The sequence below is a fragment of the Typopeltis vanoorti genome, chromosome 21, assembly GCF_054136105.1.
Source record: "Typopeltis vanoorti isolate ZY-2024b chromosome 21, IOZ_Tvanoo_1.0, whole genome shotgun sequence".
NCBI classification, from domain to species: domain Eukaryota; kingdom Metazoa; phylum Arthropoda; class Arachnida; order Uropygi; family Thelyphonidae; genus Typopeltis; species Typopeltis vanoorti.
The window spans coordinates 80147380-80168508 of record NC_143569.1 but is presented as its reverse complement, the minus strand read 5'-3'; the positions used below and the strand labels follow the sequence as shown (position 1 = coordinate 80168508).

At 36.9% G+C, this 21129-nt stretch overlaps 1 protein-coding gene across 4 annotated transcripts in view; it reads left to right on the top strand.

The window, feature by feature from the left end:
• Positions 1 to 21129, top strand: part of lwr (ubiquitin conjugating enzyme lesswright) — a 101840-nt gene that overhangs the window by 524 nt on the left and 80187 nt on the right. The window lies entirely within an intron of this gene.

Below are 21129 nucleotides of genomic sequence, written 5' to 3'. Positions count from 1 at the left end.
ATATATATATTTAATTAATATAATTAAAATGTTACTCTTAGTGGTTTTCCGTTATTTTCCAGTTAGAAATTTGGGACCGCTCATCAGCCGTAGGCGGTCACTTTCGGTTAATATTTCTTTTTATTTATTTTTCTTAAGTAAGAAATTTGACACGGATACAAACTGCCTAAGTAGTATAGCTCGGTTTCAACCCCCCCCCCTTTCGTTTTGTATGACAACCCACAATGTCTGCGTAGCTGCCTTATAATTCTGTGTGGTGTCGTATTCTCGAAATACGGTTCTATGCTAAAGATCTATTTTATGCAATTATTGTTTATCAACAAGATTTTCATATAAATTCTAAATATCTATCATTAAACATTTATTTAATATCTCTCACATTTGCTCCTTCTCCATGCAATAGTCCACTAACCAACCACTCCATATAAAAAAATTGTTAATTCCAAATAATCTGTTGTTCTATCCTGCATCTCTCTCTCTTTCTCTCTCTCTCTGCTGTGTGAAAACGTTTCTACATTAATCTGGTAAAACCTAGGACTAATGTTTATTGTATCACTTCTCTCCACCTGCAAATAGTGCTTACTCAAGTTTACCTCACATCCAGTGTCTCAACTAGTATAGATAATGCCTTTTGGTGGGAAAGAGCTAGGTTTGAATCTTATCTATAATGCAAAGAACCTTTATAAGGGCTTTTATACCAAAAGCAAGTTTAGCCAGTCTCACATGGATGTGGCATGGTTTTTCATTTGGCAAAAGAAGCAAACCATCCCAAAGTTTGAACATTTAAAGCACGAATGGTCTTGTATGGTTGTACAACAGTCTGTACTTCTATATGCAAATGTCCTTCTCATCATTGGCATAATCACTTACAACCTCACAATTAGATCTGACTAATAAATTTCCCATTGCTTGCTTGAAAAGTATCGTGTTTGGCCTCTGGAGTAGTTTTTCAGTTATTTTATGTGAATCCCATGAAAGTTTAGTTGCATGTAAAGATACTTGGGGAATGATAAGCAATTAAAGTGAAGTTTAGAAGTTAGATACAGTTGTGAGTCTCACAGTGGTGGTCCCACTTTGGTGATAATCATTTACTACCTAGAGACCTCTACAAATATCCATGTTCCAGCATATGCTATAATCTTGTCACCCCCCCCCCCCCTTGATTATCCCTAAATATGCTTAATTTATAGCATCACTTGCGTAACAAGGAACGTGCTGCCATGTTTTTCAGTTGATTATTCTTAAAATAACACACATCCTTTACTGTGGATATGCATTCTTATTCTTATGGATTTTATGCAGGCTATCACTCAGCCATGCTGAGTGATAGCCTGCATATTTAATATCACCATTTAGCAATCTCATACTCTTAACCATAACAGAAACAACTTCCTTAATCACTGCTCATCTTACTGTTCTAAATTAATAGACAACCTTTTCATTCCATAGATAACCTTTGTACATACTCTTTCTTTGACTCATGCTTCTCATATCATTGTTTATCGTGGACTCCTTGTTCTTCTTTGAGTGATTAAAAGGATTAAGAAACAGTTGAAAATGATTAATGGCATCAGAAGAACTTGGAGTTTTATAAATTTGAATATTGATGTTCTGTAATCTAATGCATAAATCACTTAAAGAGGTTTTTAGCATTTACAACTAAAACTGGCCACACTAAGAGCACATAAAGGATGATGATGCATTTTTCTGTTGCTAATAATCATATAAATAATTTAAATAATCCGGGCAATCTTACACCACAATTGATGAAAATCATCTACCATTTGAAGACATTTGAGAATATCTGTGACACAGCAAGATTTGGACCTCTAGCTTGTTGGTGAGGTGACCACATGATGAACTTCTCAGTAAGTCGCACACATTCTGCTTGTTTACTTTTACCACAGAGATATGTAGTCTATTACCGTTGAAAACAAGATTGTCATCAAATTAACTGGTTGTGTGCTCAACAAAATGCCAGTTCCCATTAGTGAGAGAACAGTTCAACAATGTACACTGTAGTTTAGAATTATTATTATTTGACACCTCCAGGGAGTTCTACGACTCATCGAGGGAGGGCACCTACTCTACAACTCTCCGTCTCCACCATTCAACCTCATCCACAAACCGCCTCATCTACACCAATGCCCTCTACTGTCCACCATCACTACTATTATTTTCACAGAAAATCATAAACATCCATGTCCACGGCGGGATTCGAGCCCGCAGCCTTTTGTCCAGCCAAAAGGCTGCGGGCTCGAATCCCGACAAACTTTGTCCAAAATCCTTTTGGACAAAGTTTGCTACATGAGTAGTGAACTTTGGCAGACTCCAAAGATTCAAGAATGCACTCAACATTTTTCCTGCTGACATGTTTCACTGGCACCCTTATACTGATGCATTTTTCATTACAAACCGTATCAACTTTCACAAAGACTGACCCTTTCTACTGGTTCCATGACTTATGGGCCACTCTGTATATTGAACATATTTAAATAACACTTAATGAGATTTTGTTTTGTTTACTCTTTGGTTCATATTTGTAACTGTCTCTAAAATAAACCTATTTCGTATTGATCAAATCATTTTATAATAACTGTACATCAGCATATATTTTTAGGAAATGTAAAGAAATTGACTGTATCCTTGTTTTTTTTTTGGTTTAATGAGCATCTTTTCATGGGAATGGCATTCAAACATGACATGCTAAAACTGTATATATTCAGTATATTGTTTAAATTGTATTTAAACAATATTCTTTTGACAGTATATTGTTTCGACTAGTATGTTGGAGAAGTTAGGATTAGTGTGATGGGATTCTTTGAAAAACTGCTTAGGTTTTCATAAAAGGGCGGTTTTGGTTTGCATTTATTTTCATAGTTTTGCTGGTGTTGGCATAAGCATCCTCAATATTGTTTTAATTTTTGGAATCCTTTGAATGTCAGAATCTTCCTGTAAAGCCTTATTTTGAAAAATTTCTGGTGTTAGGATTTTTCAAATTGTCATTTCAGTTGTATGCAGGATTCACATAAAAAATGATATGAATCCTGTCTACAAAAGGGTAACAAACCTGTAGTAATTTAGTATTAGTGTTGTGAGTAAGCTATGAATTAAATAAACAGGAAATCCTGCTCTAGAGACTGAACATGGAAAACCTTTTTTAAACGCTTCATGTACACACACTTCTGAAATAAAGAAATGTGGAGAACAATTCAAATTGTAACTTGAATGGCCTTGCATGGTGCTCTCTATAGGCTGGATAACCATAACACTGGATGCTTCATATAGGATTAGATGGAGGAAAACATCTAACTGAAGTTGTTTTATAAGTCTAAGAGACTGTTTTTAGAATCAGCATGCTATGAAACACTAGCCCAACCTCACAATAAGTATGGATGTATTAATTTTTCAAAGATCTGGGGGATTGTAATTTTGAGATCTGATAGCCTGACTTCTCCAAATTAACTTTATGGTTATCTAATCTATAGAAGGTGCCATATAAGGATATTACTTCAGTTTGGTTACAGTTTGAATTTATTTAGTTCAGTGCTCTGTGCCTGTTACAGTTATAATTATGCTCTATAGATGCTAGTTAGAAAATCAGTGAAATATTAGTAAGTCTAATAAATGTATTTCCCCCCCCCCTCTTTGTGTGCTGTTTATATCGTGAAGCAGTATTATTATTATTATTATTATTCAGGCCTCCATGGAGTCAAAAGACTCATCGTGGGAGGTCCTTCCTAAGAACATAAAGTCCGTCAAGATTCATTGAGGGGAGGTCCCCCCTAAGAAACACAAAGTCTATCATACCACTCCTTAAACTCATTGACCGTTCTCCTCTCACCACTCCATCAGGCGATGCATTCCACGGTTCAACCACCCTCCACGCAAAGAAACCGCTCCTCACCCTCTTGCTCACAGTTTCCTTTTGTAACTTCCAGTGATGGCCTCTTGTCATCACTCCTTCTCTCTTCAACCAAGCGAAAGAACCCCCCAGTGTCAACCCTGTAACCACCTCTCAACAGTTTAAGTCTCAATCATATCACCTCTCCTTCTATCCACATTCCCTCAGCCGATCCTCATAACTATCCTTGTACAGTCTTGAAACCATCTTTGTCATCAGTCTTTGTATCCTTTCTACAGTTAATTTATCCCCTTCAAATCCTGGGGACCAAATCTGAGAACAATAGTCTAAGTGTGGTCTGATCAGAGACTTATACAACGGAATGATAACCCTTTTATCTCTGCAGGTCAGTGTCCTTCTCATAATTGCAGCAATCCTCTGTGTTACCTTCATCACCTTTGCAATATGTCCCCTAAATTTCAGGTTTCTATCAATCATCAACCCCAGATCTCTTGTCTCCCTACTTCCTCCAATATAACTCCTCCCGTAGAGAATGCAGCATCCCATCGATGTTTCCCAAACCTCAAGACCTTACATTTTGCTGCATTAAACTGATACCCCATTCATTTACCCATCTATCTAGCTTATTCAAATCCTCTTGCAGGGCTACCACATCTGCACTATTGCTAATAATCCTTCCCAGCTTTGCATCATCTGCAAACAACTGAATATCCCGTTGCAATCCACTGACAATGTCATTGATATAAAGGTTAAACAATATAGGTCCTAGTACTGAGCCCTGTGGGACCCCACTTGTAACCCTCTACCTCCTTGAAATTTCTCCATCATACACAACTGTCTGATACCTATCAGACAGCCAATCCTGAATCCAGTTGATAAGCTGATATTTAAGTTGCAGCACATGGGTCTGGATGTCAGATTGGTCAGCCTGTCAAATGCCTTTGCTAAGTCTAAGAAAATTGCAGTATATGCCTTTCCCTCATCTAATGTTCCAGTCTAACAGACTGGAAGTGTCTAACATAATTAGACACTTCCAGTCTGTTACCACCCTCATGCAATGGCACTATCTTACCTTCCTTCCATTCCCTGGGCACCTTTCCCACATTGAAAAGCCAGGTTAAAGGCACTGTCAGTTCCCTAGCACATTCTCTCAAAACTGGTGGTGAAATACCATCCAGTCCCAAAGCTTTACTGACATCCAGAGTACTCAGTATCTGAAACACACTCTTCTCCTGTATCTCTAAACCTCGAACCAGCCCTATCCCTCTAGCATTAAAATTGACTCCTCTAGGATGAAATACTCCAATAAAGTGTTCATTGAACAATTCCACTATGTCCTCTGCATCAGTCACTCTATTCCCATTTTTATCCCACAATATCATTCTTCCACAGTCATTTCTCCTCCTACTGGCCACATAGCTAAAAAATTTCCTAGGATATTCTTTGGATCTTAGGGCCAATCTCCTCTCATATTCCAGTTTCGCTTTCCTTACCACACTAGTCACTCTTCTGGCCTGTGTCTGATATTCTTCATGCATCCTCTCTTCACCTGTCTCCTTATATCTCTTCCATAGCCTCTTTCTCGCATGCAATTCCTGTTTAATATTGTTTGCCATCCACTTTACTCCAAATTGTGTCCTCTTCTTCACTCGTGGTATACAACTTACCATTGCTGCTAACAAATATTCTTTCACAATTTCCCACGCACTAATGATATCCCGGCCTTCCGATTCCTCCCTCCATGACACTTCCCGAAGTTGACGTCTAAGACTATTATAATCACCTGCTTTATAATTCCACATAAGTTCCTGTCTCTTTGATGCTCCTGCATGTCTATTCATTTTCCAAGTCAAAACCATATGGTCACTCTCTCCAACTGGTGGGAGAGATGACAACTCAGTTATTATCATCTCTTCTGATGCTATAACCAAATCCAAAACTCTTGAACCTCTTGTTCCCTCTGTTACATATTGTGTAAGACATTTGTCCCTCAAGAATTCTAGAAATTCCATTCCCCTATTGCTACATCTTCCTCTCTCCAATTTATGTTACTGTAGTTAAAATATCCCATAACAATCATTCTTCTTGCACTTGCCAAACTTAACTGTCTAAACATCTCCTGGTCCCCATCCTCTGTGCTCCTGGGTCTGTAGCAACACCCAACTAAATATCCTGTCTTGCCTACCTCTACCTCACACCATATGATCTCAAAATCATTTGTCTCACTTCCTTCCAAAGCCTCCACTCTTAGAGGACATAGGTCATCACTTATCATAAGCAGTACTCCATCACCACGCTTTCCCCTCCTATCCTGACGAAAAATGCTGTACCCAGCAACTTCTATTCCTGTTATTACATCCCCTTCTGTCAACCACGTCTCAGTGATCCCAATAATTTTTGGTCAGGCTGATGCTAACTACACCACCAATTCCTCTCCCTTATTCCGGATATTCCTGGCATTAGTATAAAGCATATAAATGCCATTGTTTCTATACCCAGCATTATCCCTTCTAGACTCCACTGGGCTCAGTGTTACCTGATGTCATCTCCCTTCTCCCAAGTATCCATTCCCACAAGAGGCCACCCCCCCCCCTGCTATCATCCTCCCTGGGACACACTGACTCGTTCAGAACAGCAATCTCTCCAGATGCCTACGTCCTTCCTCATTCAAATGTAAGCAGTCTCTCACATACAATTCCTCTCTTTCCTCAAATGCACTCCAAGCATCCATATATACCAGTCCTCTCTTGTCACACATTCTTGCTATTATGCCATTCAATATCACTGCTCTTCTGCTCAGCTCATCATTATCATACCTAGGCAACACGCACACTATTTTTCCTCTCTCTGTCTTCTTCCGTACTGTCTCAAGCAAAAATCTCATATCTCTCGCTGCCCGACTTACATTACCACTCAAGTCATTTGTTCCTACCCCCGCAATCATCTCATCCACCCTTTCACCTCTCTTAATTGCCATAGCCATCCTTTCTATCTTTCTATCTCCTCCTGGCAAACACTCCTCATGCATCCTATCTTGAACACCACAGATCATTGAGTTGCCATACATTATACCCCTTACCGTTCCCTCTCCTATTGTTTCCATTCTCTCCTCTTCTTTCATTCCCATAGGTCTCTCTCATTCCCTCTCCTGTACTGCTATTCTCTCTTCTAGCATTCCCATACCTCTCTCTCCTACTGTTTCCATTCTCTCCTCTTCTAGCACTCCCATACATCTCTCTCATTCCCTCTCTCCTACTGTTTCCATTTTCTCCACTTCTAGCACTTCCATATCCCTCTGCTACCTAAGCCTTTCCATATGCATGGTCACAGCATGCAAATAGAATAAACAGGACCACAATACCTCAAAAGGTTTTGCTATACATTTTTAGAGGAAGTAGACTGCAGTGAAAATCAGCCAAGAGATGGCTTAAGACTGTAACAGGCCACCATGCCTAGTATTGAACAGCATGGTGATGATGGATTTTATTTATTCCTCATCATTGGTCAGGCTAGTTGACCACAGTAGAAATGCTATAGCATGCACAAGTAAATCACAGTAGCTTGTTTCATTTTGTGCATATATGTGAAGATCAAAATATCAAGTAATTGTTTTATTTTATTTTAAAGTTATTACTTTAATACAGTAGTTGTCTATAATTTTGCTATCATGGATGTAATATTTTCTTTATGTGTCAGTGAAGAAAAGGTATTCAGAATGTATTTCAAGAGTTTTAAAAATTTTTTGATTTCCTGTGTAACAAGCTAGTAAACAAGATTCCTTCTAGCCTACTTTCTACTAAAGATAAACTTCCTTACTGTTGACTTTTTTTTTTTTTTTTTTTACTATTCTTTGCTCTTGTGATGTTTCCTATTTCAACCACACAAGGCACTTCAGATATCCGATATTATTCATTTCCTTCAGCTACAGAAATTTGGTCTTGCAGAACAGGGATAGTTCCCCTCTTTTTTTTTTTTTTACAAATCAAGACAAGCCTTACATACTCGGAGCTATCATGCTCATTTAGAATAAGCTTTTTAAAATGTTCATACCCAAGGTAGGATTCAAAAGTACAACCTGTTGGTTGGAGAATGCATATACTATTTACTTGGCCAACCAGGTCAACAGTATCAGCCATATGATCTTTGTTAGCAAAAATTCTTTGCACAAGTAATTTCAAATTTGACTCTAAAGAATTCTACGATGAAGCCTTCCACAGTCAACCTAATATGAATCACAATCGTGGTCTAAAAATTTCACAATTTTTGAAATTGAGACACCATGAATTGTCACTTAAAATTATCCATTGGATTATTGACATGTACATGCATGAGCCAAATGTAGTACATTGGCTGGGATGGCTGCCTGCACCCCTCTTGACATTGTCTTAGTCTGCTAGACCAAGGTGTTCTAGACCTGCTAGACAGAAAGTCTCACAGGCACTGGTAGATGCTGCAATCCATATGATCCTACAAATATTTGATGGGATTCAAATAAGGAGAATTACTTGGCCAGAGGAGTGCTTAGAATACTTGGATATTCTCTTTGAACCATGATTCAAAAGTACAACCTGTTGGTTGGAGAATGCATATACTATTTACTTGGCCAACCAGGTCAACAGTATCAGCCATATGATCTTTGTTAGCAAAAATTCTTTGCACAAGTAATTTCAAATTTGACTCTAAAGAATTCTACGATGAAGCCTTCCACAGTCAACCTAATATGAATCACAATCGTGGTCTAAAAATTTCACAATTTTTGAAATTGAGACACCATGAATTGTCACTTAAAATTATCCATTGGATTATTGACATGTACATGCATGAGCCAAATGTAGTACATTGGCTGGGATGGCTGCCTGCACCCCTCTTGACATTGTCTTAGTCTGCTAGACCAAGGTGTTCTAGACCTGCTAGACAGAAAGTCTCACAGGCACTGGTAGATGCTGCAATCCATATGATCCTACAAATATTTGATGGGATTCAAATAAGGAGAATTACTTGGCCAGAGGAGTGCTTAGAATACTTGGATATTCTCTTTGAACCATGCTTGTAAACTATGATCCTTTGACATGGGGTAGCTTACTGGAAGAGTCCAGATGGTGACCTTGTCACCATTTCAGACACCTGATCGAAAGCAATCCCCTGGATTGCTTTCGAACAGGTGTCTGAAAAGGAATCGCTAAGAATTTAGTGATTAGTGTGTGTGTCCAATGGATATATGAAGATCCAGTGATGTCCATGAGTTCAATCCCCAAACCAGGATACCACCAACAGCCTGTTTATGGCCAACTGCAGCATGGTTGGCAAGAAACAAGCCAGGTGATCATAATGTTTTGTTTCATGAGTGTACTATCTCTGTACTGCTTTCAAAACCAATATCAAACTGGTAGCTCTCATCCACTCAAAGACAAACTCCCTCATTTTCATGTATTATATATACTGTTCCTTATAATTTAATACAACTTCTTTCAAATTTCTTCCAACTTATAGACCATTTGGAAAATCTCCCAACAGCCATCCAGAAAAACATAGATACATCTGTTGCTACACAATTATGGTCAGGTCTAAGAAACCGTGACTTGAACATCCTGCAAAGAATTGAATGCGGATGGGCTACTATACTTCACTATATTAAGTGTTAAATGCAACTTTTTTTGGAATTTGCAGCAGCTGTTCTTAAAAACCAATACCCAACCTCAAAATAAATATGGAAACTCCTAAGATATGGGAAACTATTGTAATGACCTCATGGCAAATACAACTTCCAGTAAGTCCTTTGTATTTCTAATTTTTTAGGAAATGACAACGTAAACTATATTATTAATTATAAAAACTTTAACTAATAGCTTCCTATATTTCGGTAATGTTACATTGCCATCTTCAGGGATCACAAAACAGTGATATGTACATGCAGACACTAAGCAAATAAAGCTGAAGTTGGTCCTAGTGTCCTAAAGATGCCTCCTAGCAGACTAAATTGGGTTGTCCTGGCCATTGGGCTGATGATCTTAGAATGTAAGCTTCCCAAATTTGGAATTGTCTCATGCACCTAAATTTGTTGAGGTTTGGGGAGTTTTTCAGGGCTGAGGCTGATTCAAGGAATAATCTTTTGTACTTGTACTTTCTGCATTGTAATTAAGTTTTATAATTAATAATATACTTTACATTGTCATTTCCAAAAAAAAATTAGGCTTATACACCCAGTTACTCCCACCCCTGACCTTTTGCCATCAATCCTTCCTCTTACCCAAAAAATAGTTTATATTTTAGATCCTTCTCTCAACCCTCTTCCTCCCAAAGCGCTCTCACCCACCCTTAATAATAATATTATACATATAAAAAAGTCCGGGTTTTTTCAAATAATTCTCTCACATTGCTTTACCCCCACTTTTCCCAAATTCCCCTCCTTTAACAGCAGATGAATGCATATCGCCGGGATAAGGAGACAGCCAATAACATCCAATAAAGGTATGTCTGAATTTTCCTTCTATATTATTCATATATCAGTTTTTATAACACATCAGTAATGCCCTAAGATTTTGAGTAAAAAAGCCAATGACATTGAAAAAAAAAGAGGCACTCATAATGAAAGTAGGCTATATAGCCAAAAAAATATATAGCCATGTTACTTAGAGGAGTAACATGGGAATTTTTCCAGAAATAATACGTAGAATTAGGCTTATATGTTGGTTAGACATATTTCTATCTAAAAGAAGTAAGTCATTTAATTGGGAAAATGTGGATTGAATCCCATCTAGGACTTGAAAAATATTTATAAAGGCTTTTATAACCTGTGACTTCCAAGGCAAGTTTTCATCTTGGAAAAACAGGCAAACTGGTCTGAAGAACATGCATTAAAACATAATATCATCTTCAGGTATTATTGGTGGTCGGCAGTAGATGGCGTTGGTGTAGTTGTGGTCAGTTAGTGGATTGAGTTGTGGAGACTTGTAGAGCAGGTGCCCTACCTCGATAAGTCTTTGGACTCCATGGAGGTGTCAAATAATAATAAATAATACAAGACTCATAGAGCATTAGTTGCATCAGCCATAAATCCAAATAACCAACCAACTGTCATGCTCAACATCATGACTATTTACTAGCACCTAAAGAGAGCACCCCCTCTTAGAGCTTAAGTCTTTCAGCGTAATTTCACTTTTTGTGTTTGTGTGCATGTTACAATTCTTATGTTATGTCCCTGATAAATCTTTGTAATGGAGATGAAATATTAGTCATTAAATATTTAATTGATTACTAGTCTGCCAAACCAAAATAAATAAAAAATATTTAAATTACTTTAAACTAGTGTTTCCCCAGTGTGGTATGCATACCTTCAGGGGAACACAAAAGGTCTTTAGCAGATATGAGGAACTGCTTTTTTTTTTTTTTAATTTATTTTATTTATTTATTTTTTGGCACCATATTGTTGCTGATATGTGCAGATTTATTCTATAATCAATTTTTCAATAACAAAAAATTCTAAAGGGAGTTTTTAACAAAATGTCTCTTGGCATATATCAACTGACCTTTGTTAGGGCTTTAACTGGTTGCCAGCAGCATAATGTTTCAATGAAGGTTTCAACTGTTTACATTAATGAAAAACAGTTCAGTGGCTAAAACAAACAATATAGAGTGGATTTCCTAAACTAAATTCTTTCTAACAGAAACTATTTTATTTGTCCTATTAATTTTCTTTTTTTCATTATTGAAAATTTTAATTTCATAGTTTTTGTTTCTACCGTATGTTTATTGGATTTGTGTAAGTAAAAATTTATTTAATACTTAAAAAATTGTAAATCATTAAAATGGAAATGATAAAAAATAAATACCTTTATAATTATTTGTGTTTGAATAAAATATTACAAACTTCTCCAATTGACCTTTGCCTGAGAGGGGGTATGCTGGTGTTATTACAATTTAAAAACATATGCAAGTGCTGAAAGTGTGGGAAACACGTCTCCAAGCAATTGAGTTGAAGAGCAGAACATGAAGAAGGATGCAAAATCAAAGAAATGCACATACATCTATCTATAATATAATATGATAAGCCTTTTTTTTGTAACGTTTTTGTGTCACGTTTTTTGTCAAGTTATTTGAAACATTTTGAAACTCGGGCTACCCTGAGTGTCAAGTCATCAGAATTCAAGGAGAACTGGCCTTCCAGTCTGCAACTCTGGGGTGGGGGGAGGGGAGAGTCCCCTAGTAAACATATAAGTTACAGAAATGAGAGCAATGGGGAAAACTATTTCATTAAATTATATGAAGGTGAAGTAATAAAAATGTGAAATATTAAACCAGAAAGCATGGAAATGAACAATCGTTTGATTGATGATTTAACTGTTCAGGCATGTCTGACTTTTGGTGACTTTGTAGGCAAGTATTCTCCATGCTGTCCTGCACTGCTTCTTTCAGTTGTTTTGATGTTCATGTTGGCATCTGCTTGAATAATGTTGAGCCAGCATGTTCTTTGTTTGACCCTTCTTCTGGTTCCACTGACCATTCTTAACATCACAAACTTCTAGTGAATTGGCATGCATGACGTGGCCAAAGTAAGTTAGTCGTAGTCTAGTGACTTTAGCTTTCAGTTTAGCTTCTTCTTCCTTTCCCTCTTTTACCTTGCGGTGTCGAGGATTTTCTATTCATTTAACTGCAATCATACACAAGGACAAGGTGGTTAGCCCTATGCCTCCCAGTGTATCCTATGTCTGTAGAAGTGTTGAGTTCTCAATGCCGGTTTGCCTGCTTGCAGGATGAAAAACCCCAGATGAACTGGAGAGAAAAATCCTGCAGTCCACGCCAAAGACCGGCTAACTTGGCTATGCCTAAGAAAGATACTAAGCTCCTCATGTCAACGACAGGAATTGAATCCAGGAGACTCCTTTCCCAGGCATATGGTTGCAAAGCAGATAGCCACTCAACTTACCATGCAGACTAATGCAGTTCAGTACTTTCTAGTCCCTAAACATTCTTAATGTCAATTGCATATTCTTTTTTTTTTTTGTGAGTCTCCAAGTCTGCTGCATAAGACTAAATGGGTAGAAAGTAACTCCTGTTAATCAAAAGATCACACCTCAGTTAGACCTCATTAGCCTAATGAAATCCTTGATATCTCCTCATCTAAACTTCCATCACTAGAAAGTACACTTTCCAGATATAATTTTCACTACTCTTTAAGACTTGCTCATTGAGTCTACCACTTGTTAGGATTGCCACCTGTCTCGAATTTTAAGGAAATTTTCAGCGTCCCAAATTACACCCAAGTGGGACAACTTATATGGCGAGACGCCAAATTATCCCAAAGACTTACAAAATGTGCGAAAGATATTCTTAGTGACATTTGTAAATTTGTATCCATAATGTGTACCATGCAAAAATATCTGTGTTGGGATGGGGGGGCGTCTCATTGATCAAATTCTGCTCAGATGACGTAGATTACTGTAGATTGTAATGCTCGTTGTGATTCGAATAACTCATAATCTTTACTTATAATATGAAATAAGCGCATTCATACATAATGTGTTTATGTGATTTATCACCATGATTATTGTATGTTATGCTATTGAAGCAGCAGCGAAATCATTGCCAGTGATGTTATACATTATCATAGCCTTCTAGAATCTAGATACACATGCCATTATTGCCATATGACTTTGCTCAATGTCAACGAACGCTACGAGTTGGTTGTTTTTTACGTTGAGTTTGACTTGAATTTTTATTGTTTAAAGAAAAAGCCGTGCCATTTTTTTTCAGAGAAAGGGGTAAATTATTATTATTATGATCAATGATTGAGAGGTAGCATGTTCTTAAGTTTTGTGAGATACTACTTTTTTTTCGGAATTGCTTTCCACATAACATTAGTCACCATTAGTGAACTGGAGTATTGCACAACATTAGTTTCACGATGTCTAGTTCCTCAAGTGACAGTGAAAAAGAGAAGAAAAGCAAAAAAATAAAGCATTTATGTATCTATAGAAGTGTTTGGGAAGGAAAATATCCATGGTTGAAGTCATGTGGAACAAACTCTTTTAAAGCATTCTGTAATATTTGCTTCCGTGAATTCAGTATTGTACATGGTGGAGAAAATGACGTTAAAAAACATTCAAACGGCAGATATCCACACAAAGAAAGAGAACAGTAGCAAACAGGGAATGAAATTAGAAAGTTTTTTTGTATCATCTGAAAAGGAAAGAAAATCAGTAACAGCTGCAGAATTAGGTTTGGGTTTATCACACAGTGAAGCATAATTTATTATATTCAAGTATGGATTGTACCAAATAAAATGTGTCTTGTTATATTTAATGACTCTGAAATTGCTTTAAAGGTTCAATGTGGTAGGACAAAGGCTGAAATACTCGTCTGTAATATAATGGCCCCCTGAATCAGTCTCCGAAGTTACCAGAGATCTAAAAAAAAAGTAGGTTACTTTTCTGTAGCTATTGATGCAAGTAACAGAAGAAACAGAAAGCTGTGGCCTCTGTGTGTAAGATATTTCACAGCTGAAAATGGCATCGAATTAAGGTTCTTGATTTTTATGAGGATCCAGAAGAGACTTCAGATTCAGTTTTTTTTTTTTAATATCAAAAGTAGGCTTCAAGAGCATTCCCTAACCCTAGACAATGTCACAAGCTACAGTGCAGACAATGCCAGTGTTAATTTTGGGAAGAGACATTCAGTGTATTAGTTATTATCTAAGGCAAATAAAATAATAAAAGCCAATTGTTCAGCCCACATCATACGTAACATGTATAATCAAGCATGTGATGCAATAAATATAGATATAGAAACAGTTGTTCTCAAAGTTTACAACCACTTTTCTTGTTCTGCCAAAAGGAGAGAAGAATTGCAGAGTTATTTTGAGTTTGTTGATTTAGAATGGCAAGAGGTTCTGAGGCATGTTTGTACTAGATGGTTTTCCTTGAAACCTGCAGCTGATAGACTTTTACTTAACTGGGATGCTATTGAGAGCTACTTTAAAAGCATTGAAGAATGTCCTGTTTTTCTGAAGAAAATATTTGATGACAAGGCCATCCAGCAAGCCAAACTCTACTTTTTATTTTTTTCAAATGTTTCAACCATTTTTGAAGAATGTATTAAACTCCTAGAAAAAGAAGATTTGAGTGCATCAGAGGCATTTGAAGTAGTCAGTGTTTTACGAAACAAACTTCTTAAAAGACAAGAGGACAAATTCTTTGGAAATGCCACTGAAGAGATATTAGAAGCCATGATCCCTCAAGAAAGCACTCAGTGCAAGTCAGACTTTCTTAAGTTCTATGAGAAAGCTTTAAGCCATTTGGAGAAATCATTTGACTTCACAGAAAACAATCTTTTTAGTCTGCCGAAGAACTTAAACCTCCAAAGTGAATTGTCTTTCACGCATCTCAAAGAGACTGTGAAGGCACTTAATCTGGAATCTGACATTAGCCTGGATGAGTTATATGAGGAATTCTGCTTGAGTTGTGACAAAATAAATACCACTAAAGTGGACCACACAGCAGGCGAGACCTTTGGTATGAAATGGAAGGAGATAATTCAGAATATTGGTGAAGAAAACATTCCCAATCTCTATAAGCTCATATGGTTTGTTTTAAGCATTCCTGGTAGTAATGGCTTTGTAGAAAGGGTGTTCTCTCTTATGAACTTAAAATGGACAGACTCAAGAAACGAGTGCTCAGCTGACCTCATAAAAAGTGAAATCATCATTTCAAAAAATGTTACAGATACTTGCAAAGAACTATTTTGTGAGAGTGAAACAAAACAGACAGCCTTTAAAAGCAGCCAAATCAAATAACAAGTACAGTTTCAAATCTTGAATTTCAAGAACAGGTAGACTTGAGTTCCTCAGTATTTTCTCCCCATTAGAAGTGTTTCAAGTTATATTATAGTGAATTTTGTTCATTTTTCAAGTAAAATCATGCAAATTAAACTTTAAAATATAAATATTATTAAATCATTAATGTTATGTCCCTATCTTACGATTTTGTTTGTCTTACAAATTGCATTCGTCTATATTCTTCTAACTTCTACTTTCAAGACATCACCAAAATTTCTACTAATATCTGAGTTATTGTTCCCCGTAGTATCCCTAGTATTTGTATTTTAACTGCGCCCTTAGGGATATTTAGTTTAAGATATTTTATACATAAACAGAGAAAAGGAACTCAAATATCTGAAAGTGTAACTATTGCAGCCATGGCACTTAACTCAATTCATTAGACTTCCCGTTTCTTAACAATAATTCCCCGCTTTATTAGGCTCGAATGTTTCTAAGCGGTGCATTGGATTAGCAATATCAGACAACCTTTTTATCATTAAACAAAAGGTTTATTATTTCTCTAAACATGGTACATATCAATATACTCAACTGAATTACTTACACACTAAAATTAGCTTAATACAAGTAGTTGGGCTATGATTCGACAAAAGTTACTACGATCATGCCGCCACAAAATTTCATACAAAACATGAAATCACTTAACATGGACAAATTAGATTACCACACACTATTAGATTATTCCACTTCAAGTATACTAACAAATCATTAACTACTCTAATATATACTTATGACAATTCCGATTCTCTACACATCACACTAGGCATTCAAATTCCTCAGGCTACTTGATTACTCAATTCACACTAATCAAACTCAATATTAACAAAACCATTTACTTCATTAACACACAACTATGTCATTAACTTTCCTTTTACAATATAGTAGGCACTCAAGATTCTTAGGACAATTAATTATTCACAAATTATCAACACTAGCTAGCTTACTTTTAACACTCTATCAAATTCTAAAGTCCTATTATAATTTCTCCCTAATCCTTTAACAGTTCCGTATTATGACAATGGTACCTATCACAAACAACTTCTAGTTAACATAAGACAAAATTCACAATACCTTTCTTTAGCTTCACTTACGGGTCTTTACCTTCTACTGAACGAACTTGCTTGCATAACTTCTTGCAATTCAGGGCTATATAAACGTCTGCGCCGTCGGCTGTACCTTCCGAAACGAGGACATCGATATTTTCACAGCTTCCTATGACTCCATGGTATATTTCGCTTTCTACATAGGAATACGGGAATAGCTTTCCCGCTCACCTTCGATTCCTTGTTGTGGCATGAGGATATAAGCCATATCTCTCCACTCAGGAACACCGTGAAATCCACTAGAAAACCAAACTAAAACCACCGCGACTATCCAAGCGTTTCTTCTCCTCTCGCAAAAGGCAATAAGGCCTCAAGCCTCCTTGACTATCTAAATGTCTTCTCCAAAAACCAAAGGAGCCTACTCTCTCCTCGAAAAAAAAAGCCTCGAAGGGGGGGGGGGTTACCAACCCTTTTATAGCTGCTCCCCTAACGGCGCCCTTTCTTACTTCTTTTTCCCGTCTCCTACTTGTTTTCCGTCTGTCTACCAATTGGGTAGCATTTTGCCGCCATACGTCATTTTGATCAGCAACTCGCAACGAAATTTCTATCCGGGTACAGGCCCTAAGCGATATTCCGTTATTTCTCTTGTTAGCCTCTATCTTAACCCCTTTCAAATACCTTTCTCAGAATTCTACTTAATGCTTAATCTGTAGCCTCTCACATAGCGTATTCCATGACTCATTCTTTTCCACTTATGTACTTAACTCTTTCATTCTTAAGCGCATTACTATATTAATTCTTAGTTAGCTTCCTAAACAAGGAATTTAATACAAATTCCTTGTTTAGTCATAATACATCTTAATACATTCTTTTCTTTTGTTATCTGAACTAAACAATAGACCTTTACAATTTACTCAATTTACACTGGATGCAAGAATATTATATTAATTAAATTATTCCTTTTATGCAGGGGTTTTTATTTATGTTATTTATTTTTCATGTTACACCATGATAACTGAGAATATTATATTCTCAAGATATCAGGTTTAACACTAATACCGGTACTAATGTATTCAATCTTTTAATTTTTTATAAGGTTGTTAGAATTACATATTTTAACATATATGGGTTAGTCCCGAGGGGGTGGAAAGAGGGGAAAATAGTTCCACTGCATAAAGGAGGTTCCAAGACTGCTGTTGTAAATTACCGACCAATTAGCATATCAGGAATCGTTGTCAAGGTCTTGGAGAAATTAGTCAAGAAAAAAATACAGGATTGGATAGGTGAAAATGGGATACTGTATAGGGGACAACATGGTTTTGTGAAGGGTAGATCATGTCTCAGTAACTTGCTCATGTTTTATAACGCAGGGATGGCTGAACTGGGTAAGGGTAATGGTTTACAGTGATTCTACTGGACCTTGCTAAGGCCTTTGACAGGATACCACGTGGAATTCTAATCAGTAAACTGCAACATATGGGGATGGATATTGGGTTGGTGAGATGGATAGGAGGGTGGTTGATGGAGAGATATCAGAGTGTGGTTTCATATCCATATAACAAAAATTTTCATCAGATGATATCCTATAATACAAATTCAGAAGTTTACAGACCTCTATCACATAACCCCCTTTTTCTCCTGTTAACCATAATCTGTAATCCACATACAATCCGTTCTCATAATCTAAATCCCATAATCCGGATATAGTCTTTGTAACTCTTTGCACACTTTCCACAACTTCTTTATCTCCTTGGAACTTGGGAGACCAAATCTGCACATAATAATCCAGGTGCAGTCTTATCGAGGCCTTATAAAGAGACAAAATGTCAAGGTTCGCTTCGACATCGCAATTATCCTCTGAGTTGTATTTGAAACTTTTGCTATGTGAACTTTGAACTTCGAATTCCTATCCACCATTATGCCAAGATCCCTATCATCATCATCATCAGTTTATGGTAGCATAACCCTGCTAATATAATATGTTGATGGAAATCTCATCACACAAAAAACTGCATAACTTGACGCTTGCTAACATTAAATGGATAGCCATTTTTGTTTGCTCAAATTTCCAGCCTATTCAAATCATTTTGTAAGTATTTGATATCAGTAGCATCTGTGATTGCTCTGCCTATCTTTGTATCATCGGCAAACGATGCACATCTCCTGTTAGTCCCTTTTAAAGTCATTAACGTATAGATTGAACAACAATGGCCCGAATACCGAACACTGAGGTACAACAATGGTCACCGTAAATCTGGCAGATTCACACCCACCACATACCAGTTTTTGAATCTGTCAACCAACAACTGATTCAAGTCAAGAGTTTATACTCCAATCCCATGTTCTCCATTTTTTTATTCAACAGCCTTCATGTGGTATCCTATCATACACTCTGTCCAAAAAGAAACCAAACTTTTTGAAAATAGAAGAAACAGTGGTGCCACCTGTAGTATCTTTTTGTTGTCAAAAGCGGCAACTTTCATTAGTGTCAACTGTTTATGATGTTTGTTTCATTAGAGGCTGAGTTATAGTGCCAAGAGTAACAGTGTGTTTTGATGAATGGTCGGAAAATGAGTTTCAAACAGAGAGCTGCGATTGACTTGTGTTAAACATAGTAAAAGTTTTACCAAAACGCAACAAATGCTTCAAAAAGCATACGCTGATGAATGCTTATCCTGTACTCAAGTTTACGAGTGGTTTAAGCTATTTCAAAGTGGTCGTGAGATGCTCGAGGACGGCGAAAAGCCGGGCCGTCCAAAAACTGGACTGAGCGAAGTTAACATCCAAAAAAGTGCGTGATTTCATCAAAGCTAACCCGAAATCGTCCGTGAGCTTGATTGAAGATGAATCAGGGATTCCAAAATCAGCTGTGCACAACATTTTGACCAAGAGTTTGGGCCTTCGTGAATTGAATTCATGACTGACCACTGAACCCCAGTACCTGCGCCATACGTTCTTAGCCAACGGCTACAATCCCTACAAAATAGATAAAATACTACATAGGCCCATTACTCTGCCCTCCCCTAATACACAAGAATACAACATGACCATTTCTATTCCCTGTATCAGAGGTACATCGGAAAAGATATCCAAAGTATTGTTGAAACATGGCCTTTGCACCACCTTCAAACCTCATGTCAAGCTGGCAACTCTGATCTGCTCGCCTAAGGATAAACTTCACCCTTTAGCACACCCAGGAGTGTATGAAGTTCCATGTGACTGTGACTTGGCCTATTATGGGCAAACAGGAAGATCAGTGAACATCTGCCTGGAAGAACATGAAAGATACATTCGCTACTATTACTATGGCAAGTCGGGACTGGCAGACCACACTTTGGACACTCCTTCACACAGGATTAGATGGAGGAAAACAAATGTGCTATTTAGGAGTCGTTATAGATCTGAAAGATTATTTTTTGAGTCAGCAATGGCTTTGAAGAATTCTCCCAACCTTAACAAATATGGTTGCATTAATTTGCCAAAAATTTGGGAGACGGTTATCCTAAGAAAAACTCCTGGATAACTGCTTTTTTTTTTTTTTTTTTCGTTAGAGGGCGCCAAAAATAGGACTTTAGATCTTTTGTCTTTTGCAATTATATTGTTTCACTTACTCACTGTCGCGTTTACATGTGTGTTGTGCTCTGATAATACTGATTTGAAAATCAGCGAAATATTAGCATTAATAAAAAATCTTTGTTGTTAAAAGTGTTTGTGGTATTGTTAATACCGTGAAAAATAAGTCATGAATAACCATCAACACCTAAGCTTATCTGTTAGTGTTTTATAATTAACTTAATTTTATTTACCATGTATGTAGTTTTTCATTTCATTAAATGTGTATATTTTATTTGGTTTTCAGTGTCATTTCCTGGATTCCAAAAGGAATTAAGTTAAGCCATTGCATCAATTGGATATTGAATTTTTGTTAATTTATTAACACTTAGTGTGAAAACAGTAAGGTGCATCACTAAAGATATGAATATTAATAGAATTGAACTGCAAGAAGTTGACGAGGCAAGGGACTTTGGAGTTATTGTGGACAGAGAACTTAAGTTTTGATGGCATATTGCAAAGGTTGCCAAAACTTCACATCAGATTACGTGGTTATTGAAGAACACATAGACAAGCAGGGATAAGAAGTGATTGTTCCACTTAATAAGACCTCATTTGGACTATTGGGCACAGATCTGGTCACCTGGATTTCTTGATGATGTGGAAATAGTGGAGAAGATTCAGCGGCTGGTTACGAAAATTGTTGCAGGCCTGTGGGATGTCTCCTACGAGGATAGATTGAAGGTCTGGAGGCTTCAAAAACTAGTTGATAGATGTAGGAGGAGATATGATAGAGGCATATAAATTATTAAAAAGGTTTCATAGAATTATTGTTGATA